Source organism: Perissodus microlepis, chromosome 11 (genome assembly GCF_051167445.1).
Source record: "Perissodus microlepis isolate ML-2025 ecotype Zambia chromosome 11, ASM5116744v1, whole genome shotgun sequence".
NCBI classification, from domain to species: Eukaryota; Metazoa; Chordata; class Actinopteri; order Cichliformes; family Cichlidae; genus Perissodus; species Perissodus microlepis.
Genome location: NC_140471.1, coordinates 36,178,125 through 36,187,954, shown reverse-complemented (window position 1 = coordinate 36,187,954; position 9,830 = coordinate 36,178,125). Strand labels below are relative to the sequence as shown.

The 9,830-nt window shown below is 43.8% G+C and overlaps 1 protein-coding gene across 2 annotated transcripts in view; it reads left to right on the top strand.

The window, feature by feature from the left end:
- The first annotated feature begins 1,024 nt into the window (after positions 1–1,024).
- cpne4a (copine IVa) overlaps positions 1,025–9,830 on the top strand; it is a 103,565-nt gene continuing 94,759 nt past the window's right edge. The window contains exon 1 of one of the 2 annotated variants that reach the window (XM_084944552.1): positions 1,025–1,219. The gene's annotated coding sequence lies outside the window, so the exon portion shown is untranslated. The remainder of the gene's footprint in view (positions 1,220–9,830) is intronic. The other variant, XM_084944551.1, reaches the window with a different exon arrangement.

The window sequence follows — 9,830 nt, the reverse complement described above, 5'->3', positions numbered from 1 at the left end:
GACAGTGAGTGGTTCCTGTTACTCATGCAGTCTGAGGAAGCAGCGGTTTATCTATCTATCTATCTATCTATCTATCTATCTATCTACACACACATATTAAGGTTGTGGGGTTTTTTTTGGGGGGGGGGGGGGGGGTTGTGTGTGTTTCTGTCTTGTTTTTATGGACAGGAAGTCTGCCAATAAAGATTGAATTTAAACAAATATATAAAACCGAGTGACAGCAGGAGGAGGTCTGCTCTGCTTCTCAATGTACATGGTGTTATTAATTAATATTAATGCTACTGAACAAAACCAGCTTTGCCTATAAATAAAGCAACATGTGGGAATTATAACTTTAGCTGCAGAATAAGAAACAACCAAAGGGTTCAAATACAAAAATGTACAAAATAATTTTTTCATCCACAATATAATGGAGTAAAAATATACAACCCTACTAGAGCACACGTTTAGGATAAACACATCATCAACAACAAAAATAAAAAGTGGAAAGTCGAAAATTGAAGAGAAAAAAAATTAATTCATAAAAAACAAAAAATTAAGAATCACAAGTTATAAAAAAACGCAATTTGCAGATAAATAGAAACGGAGTAGAGAAAAAACAATTTCATTTATAAAAAAACAACAAAGAGAGAAAGAACCAAATTTAACAAAAACAAACAAATAAACAAAAATCTGTGAAGGAAAAGGCAAATTCTAAAATAAAATAAATGAATAAATAAACAAAAAATATTCATAATTTAAAAATATGGGAAGAAAAAAATGACCTGAATTGAAAAAAAAGCTCGTAAATCTGTAGTCAGATATAAAAATATAAATTTGTATTTTTTTACTGCCCGTGTCTCTGATCATAATGTGAACCGTACTGCTTTATTACAAATGAGTCAGCGGCGCTCCTCCGGCTCTGCTGCCCGGCCTGTGCCGCCGGTGTGCGGCCTGCAGGGGTCGCTGCAGCCCGCGCTCCTCTCCCACGTCCTCCGCTCCCTCTCCGCCGGCGTGTGTGAGGCTTTCCCCGCTATAAAGCTGCGCGAGGTGACTGGAAGCTGGAAAGGCTCTCCAGCAGCCACAGGAGGAGGAGGAGGTGGAAGAGGAGGAGGATGAAGATGAAGCTGTGTGTCCGTACGCTCGCAGCTGATCTCAGTTCAGTCCGTCTGAGCTGAGCGGAAACTTTGGATGCTTTTCTCGCTCTGGAGCTTCTTCTTCTTCATGAACATCTGAGCAGGTAAAAACTCAGAGAGCTTCGTCTTTCACAGCCTTTACTCATCATTCTTTTATTGTTTATGTCTCCACTCTGACTTCCTGCCTGATTCTTTAACCTTTATGAGGACAGAGAGGTGATTAAAGCTGGATTCACTCCAGCACTCTGAGCATCTCAGGGTCAAAGCACTTTCATCTTCTCCTCTTCATGTCTTTAGTCTCATGGAGGATGGATGGGTGAGGGATGGATGGGTGAGGGATGGATGGGTGAGGGATGGATGGGTGAGGGATGCAGTCTTGTTTTCTTTTGCTTTGTTCATCAGTTGTTTTAATTATGGGGTAAATGTAAATGTTGGAGTGCTCCTATTGGCTGAGTGTGTTTCAGATATGTGGAAATGAGCCCACGTAATTTACTGAGTCCCGTGGACATGAAAGGACTGGGCCTTTATTTTGAAATGAGATTGAGTGTTAGTGTTTCTTTGTGAGAAACAGCACAGGTGTTGATTTATGACCCCACAGTAAGCTCCGTGACTGTCTGTGGATTTTTCACGGGTACTTTAAAAAGCAGGAGAAGCTTCAGTAGCGCTGACGTTTCCTCGCAGCCAGTGAAGCTCCGACTGGAGACGGATGTTTGTCCTTAATCGCTTTGTGTGTTTGGCTCATTAATCAATATGATGGATCATTATTATTCATAAATATGAACCACGCACAGAGAGACGAGTTATTCATTATTATCCCTGCAGATGAAAAACTTCTCAGCTCGAACTGATCGATAAAGCATCAGTTATGATTGATTCTCCGAGAATGAAGGATATTCGTACTTTGATATCATTTATGGTTCTCGGTGTTTATTGATCAGAGCATCGATGCTTCGTGAGTCCGTCTCCACCTGTGGTGACGTCACAGTGACCTCAGCAGCACCTTCCTGTCAGTTTTTTGAATTTGTGCTTCGTTTATGAATCTTTGTGATAGTTTGTTGTTTATTTCCAGAGTCGTTTTTAAAAAAACTGTTTTTGTTTCTTTCTTTGTTTTTTTTTTTTGTCATTTTGTTTCTTTTTACAATATTTTTCTTTTTTTCTACTTTTAACCTGTTTAGTTTTTGTCTGTTAGTTTTTTAATCATCATTTTCTGTCTTTTCTGGGACCATTTTAGGCCCTTTATGCACCTTTGTGTTTTCTTTCCACCTGTTTGTTTCTTTTTGTGATCATTTTACATGTTTTTAATAACTTTGGTTTTTATGTCCGGTCTCAACATTTTACAACTTTTTTCAGTTTTCATTCATTTTACATCCAATTTTGCACACGTGGCCACTTTTCCCCCCTTTCACGTCTCTCTGAGATCACTATTTGACTCTTTTGTGATCGTTTTGCATGTCTTCTCGGTTTATTAGTTAGCTTTTGTGCATCTTTTGGTTTGGTGTTCTCCGTTTGGGCATCCCCTCTGTGTCCACGTTGCTTAATGTTTTGGGCCCTTTTGCATCTTTTTCTAACCCCTGTGTAATCTTTGTTTGTGGCCACTGTGTCTCACGTGTTCTTTCTTTCTATTTGAGAACATTTTTTAAAAATCTATTCTTGTTTTGTTATAGATGCTTAGTTTAGGTTTGCAAAATCAGATACTCATAAATCCCAGCATCTTTTTCTTTTCCGTGTAGCCAATCAGTTTAAAGTCACAGGGGTCATGTGACTCCTGGTTGCTGCCTGTTAGTGGACGGTGAGGACCTGTTTTGTATTCAGAGACTTCTGTGCAGCACATGAGCCAGAGGTTGGGAAACATTTGTAATATTTGCTTTGAAGTTGGGCTGATTTGCAGACGTGTGGGGTGATGAGATGAAGAAGAGCGATAAAGCTCAGGGAGGAGATGTAAAAGGTGCAGCTTTGATAAAAACCCGTGAAACACGAGCAGATAAACCTGTGCTGCATAATCGGACATTAAATTCAGCTAAAAATACCTGGTGCCATGTCTTTGAACGCCTCGCAGGGCCTCAGGCCGCCGAGCCCGCTTTGCTCACATCCTCAAGATTTATTTGATTATATTTACAGGAAACTTTAAAAATAACTTTCTTTTTCCTAATCTCGTTGAAAGAGTTTTGGACCACGTTTCATTCAGCTTCACTTTCACGCTCAGCTCTCTCGTCACCACACAGACCGGCACAGCGTCCTCATCACTGCAGAAATCCTCTCGCTCTGCTCAACATACTAAACTCCTCCACTCGGGGCAGTAACTCCTTCCTTGCCTGGACTCCGCGCTCTCCCACTTCACAGCATGACCTCAAACCAGCCCAGTATCAGCTGGAGGTTGGAGAGAGGCGACCCTGAGACAATCGTCGTGTACGCACTCCGCCCTGCGGCCAGAAACTCCATGTTATCAACAGAATCTGTGACAAATTGAAAATACAAACAATGCCACATAAAATGAACAGAATTGATATAAAAAGCACTTTAAAGGCCAGGCTTGTGTGTTGGCAGTCTGCAGGTGCACATCGCTGTCTCCATGTTGTAGCTGTATGCTGTCACCAGGGGGCAGCGTGAGCAAATGTGGAACTACCTGTGAGCTACTCTGGTTTTCGTAAAGACGCCACCTCTCCGCCGTCAGCTCATCCGCAAACATCTGAAACAGGTTACAGCACAGGGAGGTTAAAGCGATCCGGAGCTTTTCAAACTATCGGCAAAGTTTTTATCCACACAGACAGCAGAGTCTAACAGCAGGAAGCACCGTGCTCTTTCAAAATAAAAGAATGAGTATTTAGAAGAAGAAGACGTTTTAGGGCTCATCTGATATTAGTGCCATGATTAATATTTCATCAGGTTTCATCTCTACTCCGTTATCTTCACACATATGTTACTCAATAAGTAAAAATCTCCTTTCTGGGTCGATTTGGAATTTGGGGGTGGAGCTTACAGAAAATTGAATTTTATCCTAAATTTAACTTCTTTTTTTACAGGCTTTGTGTTTTATGTTTTTAGGGCAAAAAAATAGAGTAAAGTGTGTATTGTTCATTTTAATGTAAAGAAATCCAAGTTCAATAAGCTTCCATTGACAGAACACACGATGAATCGCTACATTAGTGTAATTTCAATAAAAAGTCTTATTTTCTTATGATTACAGCAGGTTTTTTTGGGATAGAAACGTTAAACGTTGCACATGTTCTCATGTCTGCAGTGGTGCTGAGAGCAGGAACAGCTGGGTGTTTTATTGGAAGATATTTTCAGCAATCTCCACACATGTGGAACTATGTAGAGCGCTGGACTCGATCCTTTAGTCCATGTTGGACAGCAGTGACCTGAGGCGAACCACAGCACCAGCACTGCGACGCTGATAACGAACAGCATCGTCACTTTTTAACTGAAAGAAGAAAGTGTTTGTGTGAAGCAGCTGCTGTTTGCAGATGAATCCACGTTCTCAGGGAGTATTTGTGTCAGTGGGACAGGAGTCCGCGGGCCACCCCCCCGAGAAACCCCGCCCCCTTCATTTGTCCTTCTGCAGTGACAGCACGTTTAGGCAGTTTTTCACAGCTTCACACAGCACTGTGTTATTTATACAGCAGGTGATGATGACGGTGAGTCACTCTTCCTCTCCGACACTATGCTGACAATCAGCTGATCACAGGATGCTGTGTGTTTCAGTCACAGAACAACAGAGACTCAGATTTGCTCTGGATGGAGCCATCTCCATGGCAACGCCCCCTGAGGCACATAGGTACTGTAGTAAAGTACTCTGTAGTACAGAAGTACTACAGTACCTTTTTCCCCCTTCAGCACAGAACAAAGACTGTAGATGAAAGACGGACAAATGATTTGACTTCTCAGTTTTAGCCTTTTGGCCTTTACTGCTCAGTAACATCATTAGTTTCACTCTCGGAGCTCAGACTTCTTGGACTGTCCGTTAATACAATTAACCTCACAGCAGCCATATTACTGCATCAATATTACCTGTTACTGGTGAGATAATGTCATTAAAAATGTTTCCAACGGCTCCAACAGCTAAACACGGTCAAAGGTCCAGTTCAGGGATTCTGATTAGCTGAGGTGAAGCTGAGCAGACAGCTAGCAGCTACATCCTCCTGTCAGTCAAAGTTTAAGACTTTTTCAGATTTAAACAGGTGAGTTCTAAAACCCTTCTTACCCCGTACAGGTGTTATGGAGGCAGAAATGATATATAGAGAGCAAACAGTTTGTGTTTCAGGCTGGAAACATGATTATTTCTGCTGTAAAGTTTTAACATTGGAGTCTGGTGGACCGACTCACTGCTGCCTCTGCTGGACGTCAGAGGAACTGCAGCCTTTTGTGTCTATTAAAAAATAATGCATTTCACTAGCAATCAGCCAATCACAGAGCCTCACATGCTGGTCATTTCTGGGTCATTTTCACCTGTACTCGAGGATCAAAATGTAAATCACATTTCTGCATTTCACTGAATTATCGACACCTTGTGTTAAACTTCAACACGAGAACATTTCGATTCAGAGCCGATGAAGCTGCACAACTCTCAGGAAACGCATTAACAGTGATCCGGTCGACGTGTAAGCAGCCATCAGTTTGTTTGCTTTGTGCTGCTGGTGGAGACAAACTGCTACAACTCAGGAACACGCTGAATGGAGCTGATCGGGCCTGTTTAACCAGTGTGAACACAGAGGTAACAGTGAAAAATGAACTCTGAGCAGCGGTCCTGTTTTTCCATCCTGCCCCGAATGCGGCTTAATGCACCGCAGTCATGAATCACAACAACTGAATATTGAACAGCACGAAGTGGCCCATTCATTCCAATTCAGTCCAATTAAAGTCGCTAACCCAGAGTTCACTCGCTCATCCCTGAGCTCCGGCTGCTCTCAGCCATTCAGCTTCAGGTTAACATGTTTGTTTGCTTATTGACAAAATAAAGGGGAAAAAAGTACTGTACTGTGCAAAAGTCATGAGCCGCCTTATTTATAAGTATTTTGCTTCCACTGGTGGTTAACAGGTTATCAGCGACTGGACTTTCAAAATAAAAGCACAGGGATTCTTCTCTTCCCTGGCGTTTAAAGTCGCCGTCTTCATGGTTTTTTATCCCCATCACCTCCATCACTGATTTTCTGAACTGAGCACAGTAGTCGTGTCCAAATTCATGGGCTGCATCCTCCTGAGGACCTGTCCTTCGCAGTCTACGTGGGCCGGGTCCTCAGAAGGTCGGGTAGGCTGGAAGTAAACGGCTGTTAAATTGGACGGTCTAGCCTTCAGATCTGCGTCACCGCTGTCTCGCAGGACACTGGTGTAAATTCTCGACCGTCTCACACTTCTGTTTAATCAGTTTTCTGTTTGACGTTTAGTCAGCTGTGTGAAAACCACCCGATGGATTAATAAAGTTTTATTTAATCTAATAATCTAATCATTTTAATCTCAGCCAAACCGATTTACTCACAAACAAATAAAACACTGAAAAAAGACAAACAATAACATTTTTAGGTTGTCTAAGTGACTTATATATCACGTTTAACCTGAGTAGCGAAAGTCTGCGGTGATCTGAACATGATGTGCTGGGAGTTGTGCCGTTGTCGGCGGCTCCAGTGACCCTCGAGCTCCCGGCTAGCTATCGAGCTGGTGGGTAGCAGACGTGTCCGAAAACGTCAAAGCACTTTTGCAAATATCTGATGTCTTGATAAACCGATCAGATATTTGAAGTTTACACAGCTACTTTATCGCCTGAAAATATGTTAAAATTATATGTTGTGACCCAGAAAGATTAATAAGAGTAATTTTAAAACTTAGTAGCGGCCGCCATTGTTGGAAACTGGAGTTTGGCTGGGCCGCGCTATGAATTCTGGTATATGGTGGACCATGAAGGACACACCCGACCCATCCTTCAAATTCGGGGAAAAGGAGGACGCATTTGTCGGCTGCATTCGGAGGAGTCTACGAATTTGGACAGACTTCGGCGCGTCGCTGTGACGTAATCGGTCTACAAATGCATCCTCAGGAGGATGCAGCCCATGAATTTGGACACCCCCAGTTTCTCGTCTTTCTGGTCTCATCTGTACTCATATATGTCCATATACAAGAAGTTAATATTTCCCACTTTTAAAGGGTTAAAAGTCACCATTTGGAGGTTGTAAGGCTTTGTGGTTGAATCACACCTGATGTCAGTGTGTGTGTTTGTAAAATCTGGCATTAAACTCAGTGAAGTTTAGAAACACACCAGTTTGGGTTCATAGCTGCTACCTTAAACAGCTGTTTCCTTGGTTACCATGGTAACGTGGGCCCAGATAAGTGTGCTACAGACAAAAAAAGTCTTTTTGTTGAAATGTTTTAGTTTCGAAGATGTGATGAAAAATGCATCCATGAACATCAGCACGGCTTTTTCATCACTTTTTAAAGTTTCACTGTACGAGTGGAGGACCTGAGCTTTCAGAGCAGGACTGGACCAGCTGAGACCAGCTGATAGGACCAGCTGATAACGAGTTGATAGCATTTGAATCAGGAGAAAAGTGTAAGAAGTTTCTTGATCTTTGAAACAATGAATGATGAGCCTGTTAGAGGTTATTGCTGCAGAAACGTGCTTGGCTGTCGTGTTCTCTCTGCTGTCTGCTTGAAGCGCTCACACGTTTTATTCTTCTGCACAAACACTTTGTTTGCTCATCGCCGAGCTGAAACCTGCTACGTTACCCAGAACCCGCCGGCATCAGCGAGCGGAGCCTCTGAATGACATGAATTATTAACTGTAGTGTTGCAGCTGCACAGGGATCTGTGTGATGTGATTTTCATGAGCGTCTCTTTAATCTGTTGTTGGATGTCATCGCGCTGCGAGCCTCAGCAGGTGGGAGGATTCATCCGCCGCTTGACTGAGCAGCTGAAGCTGCATCCACCTGCACACCTCGCTGTGACACTTACAGAGGAGTGTCTGCAGGTCAGAGACACGAAGCAAGAACAGAGATGCGTTCCTCCCCTACAAACACGCTAACACTTAACTGATTAGCTTCCATGTTCAGTCACATACCTACGCCCGTCACACCCTCACTTCATCATGACCCTCAGCGAATGAGGACATCCACACCTACAGCCTGTGTTTGAATCATCCTCTGCAGTGTCTGCAGCCTCACTCATCTGCTGTCATGCTTCCAGTATCTCTGCATCACATGCAAGGCGAACTTTAGTGTTGGTGTTCTGATGCAGCAGCTGCAGCAGCTGCAGCAGGTTAATCAGGCAGCAGGCCGTGTTTGTTGTCTTCTACTTTTTTTAAACTTTTTTTTACGTCCTTTAAAGTTCCATAAATTAAGCTCACAGCTACATAAAGTTCTCAGGTAGCTCAAGATACTTCAAAGGTCCTCTTTAGCATCATAATAATGGTAATAATAATAAAGTTTATTTGAATAGCTCTTATCAAAATTAGTGTTACACATACATCACTTAAAAGACTCGAGTGCCACATCAAGAGGTCAAGAGGGCCATAAGAACTGCTAAACTGGAGTATAAAAACACAGTTGAAATAAAATTCACCACAGGGGACCTCCACTCAGCCTGGCAGGGCCTCAAAACCATGGCCTCTGTGAATACTGCGGTCACCACCCCCAGAACCACCCAGGTGGAGGGCAGCAACCCCTCCTCCCTCCCTGACGACCTCAATGCTTTCTACACCAGGTTTGAGACGGACAACATGGCCCAGCTTGAGGAGTCCATGTCCTCACTCAAACCTGGCAGCTCTGCACTCACCTTCAGGACTGAGGACGTGGTGAGAGCCCTCAGGAGAACCAGGGAGAGGAGCTCACCCGGCCCTGACAACATCAGCAGTCGAGTTGTGAGGCACTGTGCAGGGCAACTAGGAAGTGTGTTCAGACTCTATTTCAACACTCAGTCGACAGTCACACCGTCCCCCAGCTGTGGAAACACTCCACAGTCATCCTCATCCCCAAAAGAAACAACCCAAAGTCTCTGAATGATCTTCGTCCTGTGGCCCTCACCTCCCTGGTGATGAAGGCAATGGAGAAGATCATAAAACAGCACATCGTAAGAGCAACTGACCCCCTGATGGACCCTCCAGTTTGCTTACCGTGCACGCAGAGGTGTTGATGATGCAAAACTCTTCATCTTGGACTGCATCCACAAACATCTGGAGCTCCCTGACTTCTCCGCCAGACTTCTGTTTGCTGATTTCTCATCAGCGTTCAACACTCTGCAGCCTCATATCCCGGCCTCTAAACTTTCCACCTGATTTCACCTGGATGATCAGCTAATCCTGTGGATATTGGACTTTTTGACCAACAGGACTCGAAAGTTCGGGTCAACAACTCTCTCTCCGGTCTCTGTTCCACCTCCACTGGCTCCCCCCAGGGCTGTGTGCTCTCCCCCCTGCTCTTCATCCTCTACACTGATGACTGCAGATCCACACAGCCCAACTGTCACCTGGTGAAATATGCTGACGACACAGTTCTCCTGTCACTGCTGTCAGGCCCCTCACAGCACCACGGGCCCACTCTTCAGGAGTTTGTAGAGTGGTGTGACAGCTCCAAACTTGAACTGAACGTGAGCAAAACCAAAGAGATGGTGGTGACCTTCTCCAGTAGGCAGAGGGATCTGGCTGCTTCAGTCACCACCACCATCCATGGGAAGCCAGAGGAGGTAGCTGAGGAGTACAAATACCTGGGAACCATCTTTGACAACCTGAAATTC